This window comes from Curcuma longa, chromosome 1 (assembly GCF_044706935.1).
Source record: "Curcuma longa cultivar G26 ecotype Majalengka, Jawa Barat chromosome 1, ITB_CL_G26_1.1, whole genome shotgun sequence".
In the NCBI taxonomy this organism is placed as follows: Eukaryota; Viridiplantae; Streptophyta; class Magnoliopsida; order Zingiberales; family Zingiberaceae; genus Curcuma; species Curcuma longa.
In genome coordinates, this window is record NC_133861.1 from 1,521,388 (window position 1) to 1,531,632 (window position 10,245).

Consider the following 10,245-nt stretch of genomic DNA (forward strand, 5'->3'; position numbering starts at 1 on the left):
CTTGCTTGTTGTCATTCACACCCATCAAAATTAATTTATTTATTTATTTATCAAATTCGTAATTATCGCTAAAGTAATATAGAAAGGTCCGGGTCGTCTCTCTCGGACTCAATGATGGAAGCAGTCTTAGATATTTGGTGCGCGGTTTTGTTATTGACTTTATTCACTCTTAACTATTTACAAAATTCAATTATTCAAATTAAATCCTATAATTTATAATAACAAACAACAACCAACAGTCATATTTACAAGAGCATACAACTTAAAGAATGATCTATCACGTTACAACAACACAGCAATAACAGATCCAATAGCTTATTATAAGACTTACATTTATTCTCATGAGTCAATATACAATATGAAACATAACATACAATATGATACAACTTATACACTAACCATATACAATGAAGAATCTATGTACAACCTAACAACATGATATAATCATAATACAAGATGACTACAATTGAATCAACTAGAACAAAATAAACCTAAACAATAACAATAGCATACACAATATACACATCATGCAACCTTTACACAAATTACTGTACAATTTAATTACAAGATCAATGAATTAGTTAATCAATACAAACCATCATACAACATGAACTATACATCCTATATGCATAAGGCTATACAACATCTAACTCATAATAATTATACAAACAATTACAATCTAAACTCTAAGATACATTACATAGTAAACCAAACACGCTTTACATTAATCACACAAGAATTATATAAATCAAACAACAACTTATACAAGCATGTTACAAGTTACACAACACATTATTAACATCATGCCACAACTAATACAACCTACTTTATTTAAAACCAAACAATTTATTCATATTCACAATCAAGCAACTTATTCAAGTTCCCAATCAATCACAAGACTTATTGGTTATTTACAAGAACTGAAACACATGAGTACAATTACATTGGAATGTCTCTCACAACCAACTTCGTTGAATTCGATAAACAACCATGCACAAACAGTTCACCTCCACATCCAACTATCCAAACATATTCGGCACAACTCCATTGTTGTTCATAACTAGCCTAATAGACAACTTTATTCATTACAATTAGTACAAGATGTTCAATACAATTCAACCCATTCAACTCCAACAATTCTCAAATTACCACAATTCTTAACCGAAGTCCAACAATCAGTGTTTCCCACATAACCAATCCAAATACAATGAGAAAGGCCACATTCTATTCACATGCCATCTGTTTCCAATTTATTCACTATTCAGATCATCTAAACACCACAACCAACTTGAAAGGAAACTCAAATCAGCATTAATCATTGGGGGGGGGGGGGGGGGGGGGGGGGGGGGATTTTGAATCAATGAAAATACTTAACACAGGTAAGGAATGAAAACATCTAACTAAGGATCAAGTTTACTTAATCCGACCCAATAAGGGTCACGATCCAGGGGGATCTAAAATACATTGTTTGATAACATGCTTAACTTAATCTTTACTTTCCTGCAATAGAAAATTTAGGTTAGATAAGGACTAACTATTTGATTAATAATTGCCAACCTAGTACCAGGGTGGGGCGAGATGATAGTATGTTAGGGAGGTTTGATTTAAGTGGTCAAAAAGGGTAAGGAGTACCTGACTTGATTCGCTTAGTCAGATTGAACTAGCCAAAGCTACTTCGCCACATCCTAGACTAGTTAGACCAAGGTTTATCAAGAAATTGGTTAAGGTCATAATTTTTTAAATTAGTTTTGTCTTAGAATGTGGTTATTGCTTTGATAACCAAGAAGGCCTCTGTGCCTCGCCACTGCCTGAAAACTAATTTTTGAAATGTGGATTTAATTGATTGATGATTAAATCTGAATCTAACTCAAAATTAATCAAATATAGATACCTCAAATAATAAATAAAGATAAAATTGATAAAATCATCTCACAATACCCATAGGACCAACTAGTTAATTTTAGGTAACCATTGGTAAAATCATCTCAGAATTAGGTAATAATTTTCTTAATCAACTTAACCAACTAAAGCAATTTTATCTAATTAATCTCAAAACCAAATTAACTTAATCTAAAATAATTTTTAATAAATTTAACTTACTTAAATATCTTTTAAATTAAAAACATTAACTAATTTTTAAAACTTAAATATTTTTAAAAAACTAATTTTTAAAACTAAAATATTTTTAAACTAATTTTTAAAAACTTAAATATTTTTAAACTAATCTTTTTTAAACTTAAATATTTTCAAAATAATTTTAAACTAATTTTTAAAACTTAAATATTTTTAAACTAATTTTTAAACTTAAATATTTTTAAAATAATTTTAATTATAACTTTAAATTAAAATTTAAATAATTTTAAGTTAAAATCTACAAAATTCAACTAAGTGTTTCGTTGTGTAGGAACACAAAAAATTGGACCAATGGATATTGGACAGTGGATGCTCCAAACATATGACTAGAGACCAATCCAAATTTACAAAACTCAAGTTCAAGGACCTAGGGTCCGTTGCCTTCAGAAACAACGACAAACTGAAGGTAATTGGATCAGGTAACATCGAACTAGACTCTAATTTTGTAATTAAAAAGGTACTTTTGGTTGCAAAGTTTGAGTTCAATCTACTTAGTATAAGTCAGCTGTGTGACTCTGGTTACACAGTTAGGTTCACCAAAACTAAGTGTTTAATCAAAAATATAGAGAACCCAGGAATTAAATTAACTGGAATTATAAAAAATAACATCTATAATATTGACCTACCCATCTCCTCAAACAAGTGTTTATTAACACAACAAGAGGAAACTAGGTTGTGGCACAGAAGATTGGGCCACACTCATGTCAGACTTATTTTAAAAATAAGTCACAATGGATTAGTAAGAGGCCTACCAACCTTAATAAACTTAGAAAATGAAATCTGTAATGCTTGTCAACAAGGAAAACAAACCAAATCTTCACATAAGGCAACTAGTCAGACTCAATCTAATTCAATCCTTGAATTACTTCACTTAGACCTCTTTGATTCTCATGGGGCTAAGTCACTAAGCGGAAACCAATACTGCTTAGTAATAATCGACGATTACTCAAAATTCACTTGGGTAAAATTTTTAAAGACTAAAGACGAAACCTTTGAAAAGTTTACAACATTATGTAAACTACTAGAAAATGAAAAAGATTTAAAAATTAAAAGAATTCGTAGTGATCATGGTGGTGAATTTGAAAATGCCAAATTCACTAAGTTCTGTCAAGACAACGGATACCACCATGAATTTTCTTGCCCTAGAACCCCACAACAAAATGAGATAGTTGAACGTAAAAATCGAACCCTACAAGAAGCCGCTAGAACCATGTTAAATGAATATAGATTAACTAATAAATTTTGGGCTGAGGCAATAAGCACAGCCTGTTACATCCAAAATAGAATCTTAATAAATAAAAGACATAATAAAACTGCTTATGAAATCTTTAATAATAAAATACCTAATTTAAATTATCTCAAAGTATTTGGATGTAAAGTTCATATACTTAACACAAAAGATTACCTAGAAAAATTTACATCCAAAACATGTCCAGGGATCTTCCTAGGTTATTCAACAACAAGTAGGGCATATAGGGTATATAACAAAGAAACCCTAAAAGTCGAAGAAACAACCAATGTAATATTTGACGAAGAAAATACACTAAGTAATCAAGCTAATCAAGATAATAATATTCAATTCAATAATATATCAAGATAATAATATTCAATTCAATAATCAAGATAATAATATTCAACTCAATAATCAAGATGATGAAGAATTAAATATTAAAAATAATGACACTGAAGATAGGTCTGACCCTGACCCAAACCTAAACGAACTTGAAATAACTCAGGCACCAAGACTTAGAGCTAGTCACCCACCTGACCAAATTTTGGGTGATCCAACCTTAGGTGTCCTATAGGAATCCCGATCTAAAATTAAACCTAAAACTATAGAAGAGGCACTACCAGATCCTGATTGAATCATAGCAATGCAAGAAGAACTAGCCCAATTTGAACGAAATCAAGTATGAGACTTAGTGTTAGGATGTATACTTTAAGCCTAGCTTTTGTATAAACATCTATTTTGAAATAAGAATCACTTTGGTCAAATATTTATATTTTATATTCTTTATATATGTTAATGCAGTTGTCCATTTAATTTATATTGTAGATAACATAGTGTGTGGTGCCACACAGAAGATCATGTTATCAATTCCTTATAAATTATAAATAGTAGCTCACAACCAGGACTATGTAATGAACCACAAGCATGATAGGGAATCTACTTTTCCTAACTACAAGCCGACTTGATATATTATTTGCAATAAGTATCTATGCTAGATACCAATCCAATGCTAAAGAATCACATTTAACTGCAGTTAAGCGAATATTAAGATATATTAAAGGAATAATTAATGTTGGAATGTGGTACCCTAGAAACACTAATTTTGAGTTAGTAGGATATTCAGACTCAGATTACGCTGACTGCAAACTAGACCCCAAAAGTACAAGTGGTGGATGTCAGTTCTTGGGTTCTTGTCTAGTTAGTTGGTGTAGTAGAAAGCAACAATGTATTGCATTATCTACAACTGAGACAGAATACATTGCCCTAGGTAAATGTGTTACTCAATTACTTTGGATGATGCACACATTAACTGATTACAATTTAGAATACAAGAATACAAAAGTATTAATAGATAATATAAGTACAATCAACTTAACTAAGAATCCAGTACACCATTCATGAACTAAACATATAAAAGTCAAATACCATTTTATACACGATCATGTCGCTAAGGGAGAAATTGTACTTGACTATGTCGAGTCAAAATCAAACTTAGCTAATATATTTATTAAATCACTACCAGAGTCCAAATTTAGTATACTAAGAAGACAGTTAGGATTGTGCTTGGTAGACTAGTAAAATATTGATTTCAAAATTCACTTTTATTTATTTATTTTAAATCTATTATTAAATAGTTCTTTCAAAAGGAATTTAAAACTTTATTTTGAAAAAACTATTTTTAAAATTTTATTTGTTTCAAAAGTAAGAAATTGATGTTTTAGCCTTAGACTAGACTCAATCTCCTAGAGAGCATGTACTTATAGATCTAAGTGGACATCTCATAAAGCACACTAGATAACTTGATTGTGTTTGTGAAACATAGACTGATGTGAGATGTATATGATTCTAGTCTAAGTACAAGATGCTCATTCTGTGCATCAAACCTTTACTTAGACTTTAATAAACAGTGATCAAGTTAAGTGTCCCTAAGTCAACAAGCTCAATGGGATGATATACTTAAACTTGACTAACTGGGTCAAGCTACAACTTTTTAGTCGTCAGCTAAAATCCAAGTTGGACACGCGCCCCATGGATTACTTTTTTTTTATGTCTAACTATTTTTATCTATTATAGCTTAGACTCAAACCCTTAAGTCTTATTTTGATTATGTCAAAGGGGGAGAGATTGTGAGTTTCAAGTTATTTTTCAAAATTCAAGGTATTTAAATTAAAATTTTCAAATTCAAAAATGTTTTCAAGGGAAATGTTTTCAAAAATATAGTTTCAAAAATGTTTTCAAGTCAAAGACTTTAACTTAAATATTTTTTTCAAAAAAACTTGAATAACATATTTTGAAAATTAAGTAAATTTTTTGACCTTAAGCTTAAATTTTCAATTTTTTTAAAAAATTCAAATATTTAGAAAGTTTTCAAAAATTAAAAGTTTTATTTTAAAGGACTTGAAAGTTTTTTGCTAAGTTTGTGTAAACTAAGCAATATCAAGTTCATGGGGAGAGAACTTAAAAACTCTATTTTCAAAAACCTGCTTATTTTTTAACTAAACATAAATTCAGGGGGAGTCCTGAAGCAGGGGGAGTTGTGAGTGTCACACTTCATGCATAATATTTTTTCTATATATGTTAAATGATCAAATTACTGTTTGAACTTAATTATTGTTTAACTTAACTTGAAACTTTAGTTACCATAATCAAAAAGGGGGAGATTGTTGGTGTTGGGAGCACCAGACTATCGAACCTTAGTTTTGATAATAACACTAGGTTCAAGTTAAGTGTGTTATTGAGCAAACATTGTTAATCTAAGTATGCAGGCAGCATAGGTTTGAGCTAAGTTCTAGGTGAGGCTAGGCAGAAGACTTGGTAGAGTCAAGGCACCAGGTGAAAAGTCCATGTAGGGTCAGGAGGACCAAGGGGCATGGCAAAAATTCAGTCATGTACGGTTAGGAGGACCGGAGGACGTGGTGATGTATGGGCGGTCAGGAGGACCGAGCTGCAGCAACAAATCCTGGGGGCTAAGGATAGAGCCGAGCAAAAGTTTAACAAGTCAGGAGGACTTGATTGGCACAAGGTAAAATTCTCCTAAGTGGAGTGGATCAGGACGCATTCCCAAGAGGAACATTAGGCGTCGGTCTAACCCAGGATCTCACTGGAGATATGAAGTTAAGACCAAGAGACAATTTTAGGAACTGACTCTCCAATTTTATCTTTGCATGTTATTTGGCTAACTTTCAATGCAGGGTTGGAGAGATTGAACACTTAGACTCCGAGCGAAGTTTTCCAGAAATTCAGTGTTGGAGTCGACCTGAGTGCAACTTAAGTCAACCTGAATCTGGTTAACCATAATGGAAGTCGTCGTAGTTCAAAATCCTCCACGTCGGACTAGAGTCGACCTGAAGAGGTACTCGAGTCGACTTGAAGACCAGATAACACAGCAAGAAGAAAAAGTTATCGGAAAGCTCCACGTCAGACTATAGTCGACTTGAGTAGGGACTCAAGTCGATCTGAGGACAAAGTTGTCGTGGAGAAGGTGGATCTATGCTGAGCTGGAGTCGACTTGAATTTGAGTCAAGTCGACCTGAGCACTGTATAAAAGATCTCGACCAGCGGCTCAGTACAAGATTTTCTATAACTCATACGACCACTCTGTCAAGACGACAGCGCCCTGAGCAACCCCGAGCAACACTAAAGCTGCCGCAACGTCGAAATCGCACGGAGACGACGATCAAGCAACTTCGGCAAGTTGGTAACAAATTTTTGGTTTAAATTTGTAATTCTTTTAAAGCTTGTTATCATTTGAATTTTTATCATTCGACTTGTGTCTGTAAGGAACAAGTCTAATAGTGGATTGCCCGTCGAAAACGGTCAAAGACCGTGGACCTTGGAGTAGCAGCCTTGGGCTATGAACCAAGTAAAAAAATTGATTGTGTCATTGTGTTTAATCTTCTGTTTACTTTCATTCCGTTTTACTGTTGGTGCAAGATGCACTAAGATCTTACCTAGAGTTTCGATGTTTGACAATACACCTAGGTCTGGTCAGTTTGACCAAGGGGTTGATCCAAATAGGACTTGATGTTTGGATGTGTGGAAGTGAGTGCAGTCTAGTTCTAATCGGTTAGACTAGGCAGTGGAAGTCCTGATCTAGACGATCAGGCAAGGGAAGTCCTGGTAAGTGAAGCTAGGCAAGAGAAAGTCCTAGTTGTAGGCTAGGCAAAAGGAAAGTCCTGGTTTGGAGGATCAGGCGGAAGTCTTGGCATAGTCGAAGCACTAGGTGAAGTTTGGGCTGGTCTGGAGGACCGAGTCGTAGCAGAAGTCTGGGCTGGTCTGGGTGACCGAGTCGCAGCAGAAGTCTGGGCTGATCTGGAGGATCGAGTCACAACAGAAGTTAGGGTTGGTTAGAGAGAACCGAACTGCAGCATAAATCCTAGGAGCTGAGGACAGATCCGAGCAAAAGTCCAACAAGTCAGGAGGACTTGGTTGGCAAAGGTAAATTCTCCAAAGTGGAGTGGGTTAGGACGCGTTCCCGTAGTGGAACAGTAGGCGTCAGAATAACCTAGGATTTCGGTAGATATCCGAAGTTAGACCCACAAGGTAAGGCTTAGGATTGTTTGTATATTTGTATGTTTGTCTTGCAGGAACTAGGAGATGGAAGCCCACTGAGTATTTGTACTCACATATTTGGACCCTGAGATTTTTCTGTCTTCCCAGATATCAGGTAGGAGCTTACAGATGATGCCAGAGATCTGCCAGCTACACCATCTCACGACGAGGATTTATATGTTGTGTGTGTGTGAATGTATTGTAGTATGTTTGTGGTACTATGTGTGTAGTTTGTTTACTTTCTGCACCATCAGATTTTCGATTTCGTTTCGGTGTTTTTGAAACTATAGCATGTTTCTGATTTTGTGATTTCATAGTTGTACTTGTTACGTTTCCGCATGCATAATTTCAGGACTTTCGTTACTTTCGAGTTTATTCGTTAGTAGTTGTGTAGAATTAGAATTTCTATTTGCTATGCATGTGTAGGATGTGTAAGTGGTCGTGTGGGTCACCTTTACTTTTGTTTAGTTGTATAAATCCATATTTTGTAGTATGGATAGGCCGTGTGGGCCTTATATATGTTTGTATTCAGGGAATTATCATGGATACTGGGGAGATGCTGTCAAAATTTTTCGGACGGCTATCTCTCGGGTCGTGACAATTTAGTGGTATCAGAGCATAGGTTTACGTTCTGTTTGCTGCATTTTTGCATTATCTGATACCAATTTAGTGGTATCAGAGCATAGGTTTACAATTCTGTTTGTCGCATTAATTTAGTCTTTTAGGAGCATGGTTTTACGATTATTTTTCAGAATTTGTTGCATTTTTAGGGTTATCTGTATCGATTGGTATCCGTATTTAGATCATGTAGATTAAGTTTTAGGATTTAGGGTTTAGTTTTCTTTCGAGTTTTGTCGTCGTATCGGGTTTATCGGATTTTGAGTTACTCGATCCAGGTTGTGAGATGGAAATGGCATGGCAAAAGATCTCCAGGCAATAATCTGTAAGTATTTTGGTATATTTCTCTAGTTTGTTAGAAAATTTATACTGGTTGTATATCAGGTACCATCTTATTATATGGCTCCTATACCCCGAGGACGAGGTCGACCACCGAGACGACCTGTTAGGTCAGAGGAGCCAGATATTATCGAGGAGGAGAGGGATATACGGGATCAAAACCGTAATATACCTACCGGAGAGCAGAGTTCTCAGGCCCAGGGGATTCCTCCGATTATGCCTACATCTGCTCCGGCTGACAGAAGTCGTATTATGACCTTGGCCAAGTCGGCCAAGGAACGCTTCACTCTATTTCACGGAGGATCTGATCCGTGGATGGCTCGATCGTGGATGGAGAATCTTGGTGGATACCTTATGATTATATGTCTTGTACGGAGGCAGAGAAGGTTGGATTGGCTGCTTATCATCTTCGAGACCAGGCTCTTACCTGGTGGAAGACTCAGAAGATTGTATTTGGAGAGCAGGAGGTGACATGGACATCTTTCAGAGAGGCATTCGAGAGAGAGTTTTTCCCGGCGACCTTCCGCATGGCACGCCGCCAAGAGTTCTTGAGTCTGAAGCAAGGAGAGAGGTCTGTTACAGAATATAATACAGAATTTGCTAAACTCTCAGAGTTTTGTCCACAACTGGTGGCACAGGACGAGGATCGGATGGTTCAGTTTATGCAGGGCCTTTCCGCATATATACGAGACAGGATGTCCGGGTCTTCTATCCACTTGTACAGAGAGGCCTTAGACCGAGCACTTTCTATCGAGTTGACCCAGCAGCAGATATCTCGAGAGAAAGAGACTGGAAAGCAGAGTGCTCGCGGTAAGACGAAGAGTCAGGACTCTCAGTCGACATCTCAGAAGAGACAGAGGACTGGACAGCCGTCTAGAGGACAGTTTCGTAGTACCTTCATATTCGAGCCAGAAAGATAAGAATAAGAAGTGTAATCGCTGCGGATCACATAGTCATATGATGGATGATTGCCCACTGGATCAGTCTATCTGTTACTATTGCAAACTTCCGGGTCATACGGTCAGAGAGTGTACTCTGAAGGCTCAGCTGGAGTCTACTGATGCTGCATCTTCTGGAGGACGTCCTACACAGCAGTGATCTCAGAGGACACAGAGGACCAGAGCTCATCAGCAGCAGCGACCCCTACCGTCCCAGCCACAGATATATATGCTTCAGGGGAGAGATCATCCAGCTCTACCGACAGCATTTCAGTACCCTACTGGTCCAGAGATTCGTTATCCTACTCAGTAGTATCTACCAGCCGTACCTCAGTCATATATGCTACCTTCGCAGCAGCCTCAGTTTCCGACTTCAGCTCCTCCGAGTCAAATTCCGACGGAGTGGAGGCCTTCTACCTCTCAGCCGGTTGCGCA

The 10,245-nt window shown here is 36.1% G+C and overlaps 1 pseudogene; it reads left to right on the plus strand.

The window, feature by feature from the left end:
• The first annotated feature begins 8,932 nt into the window (after positions 1 to 8,932).
• Positions 8,933 to 9,970, plus strand: LOC141824714 (uncharacterized; annotated as a pseudogene).
• Positions 9,971 to 10,245: the final 275 nt, after the last annotated feature.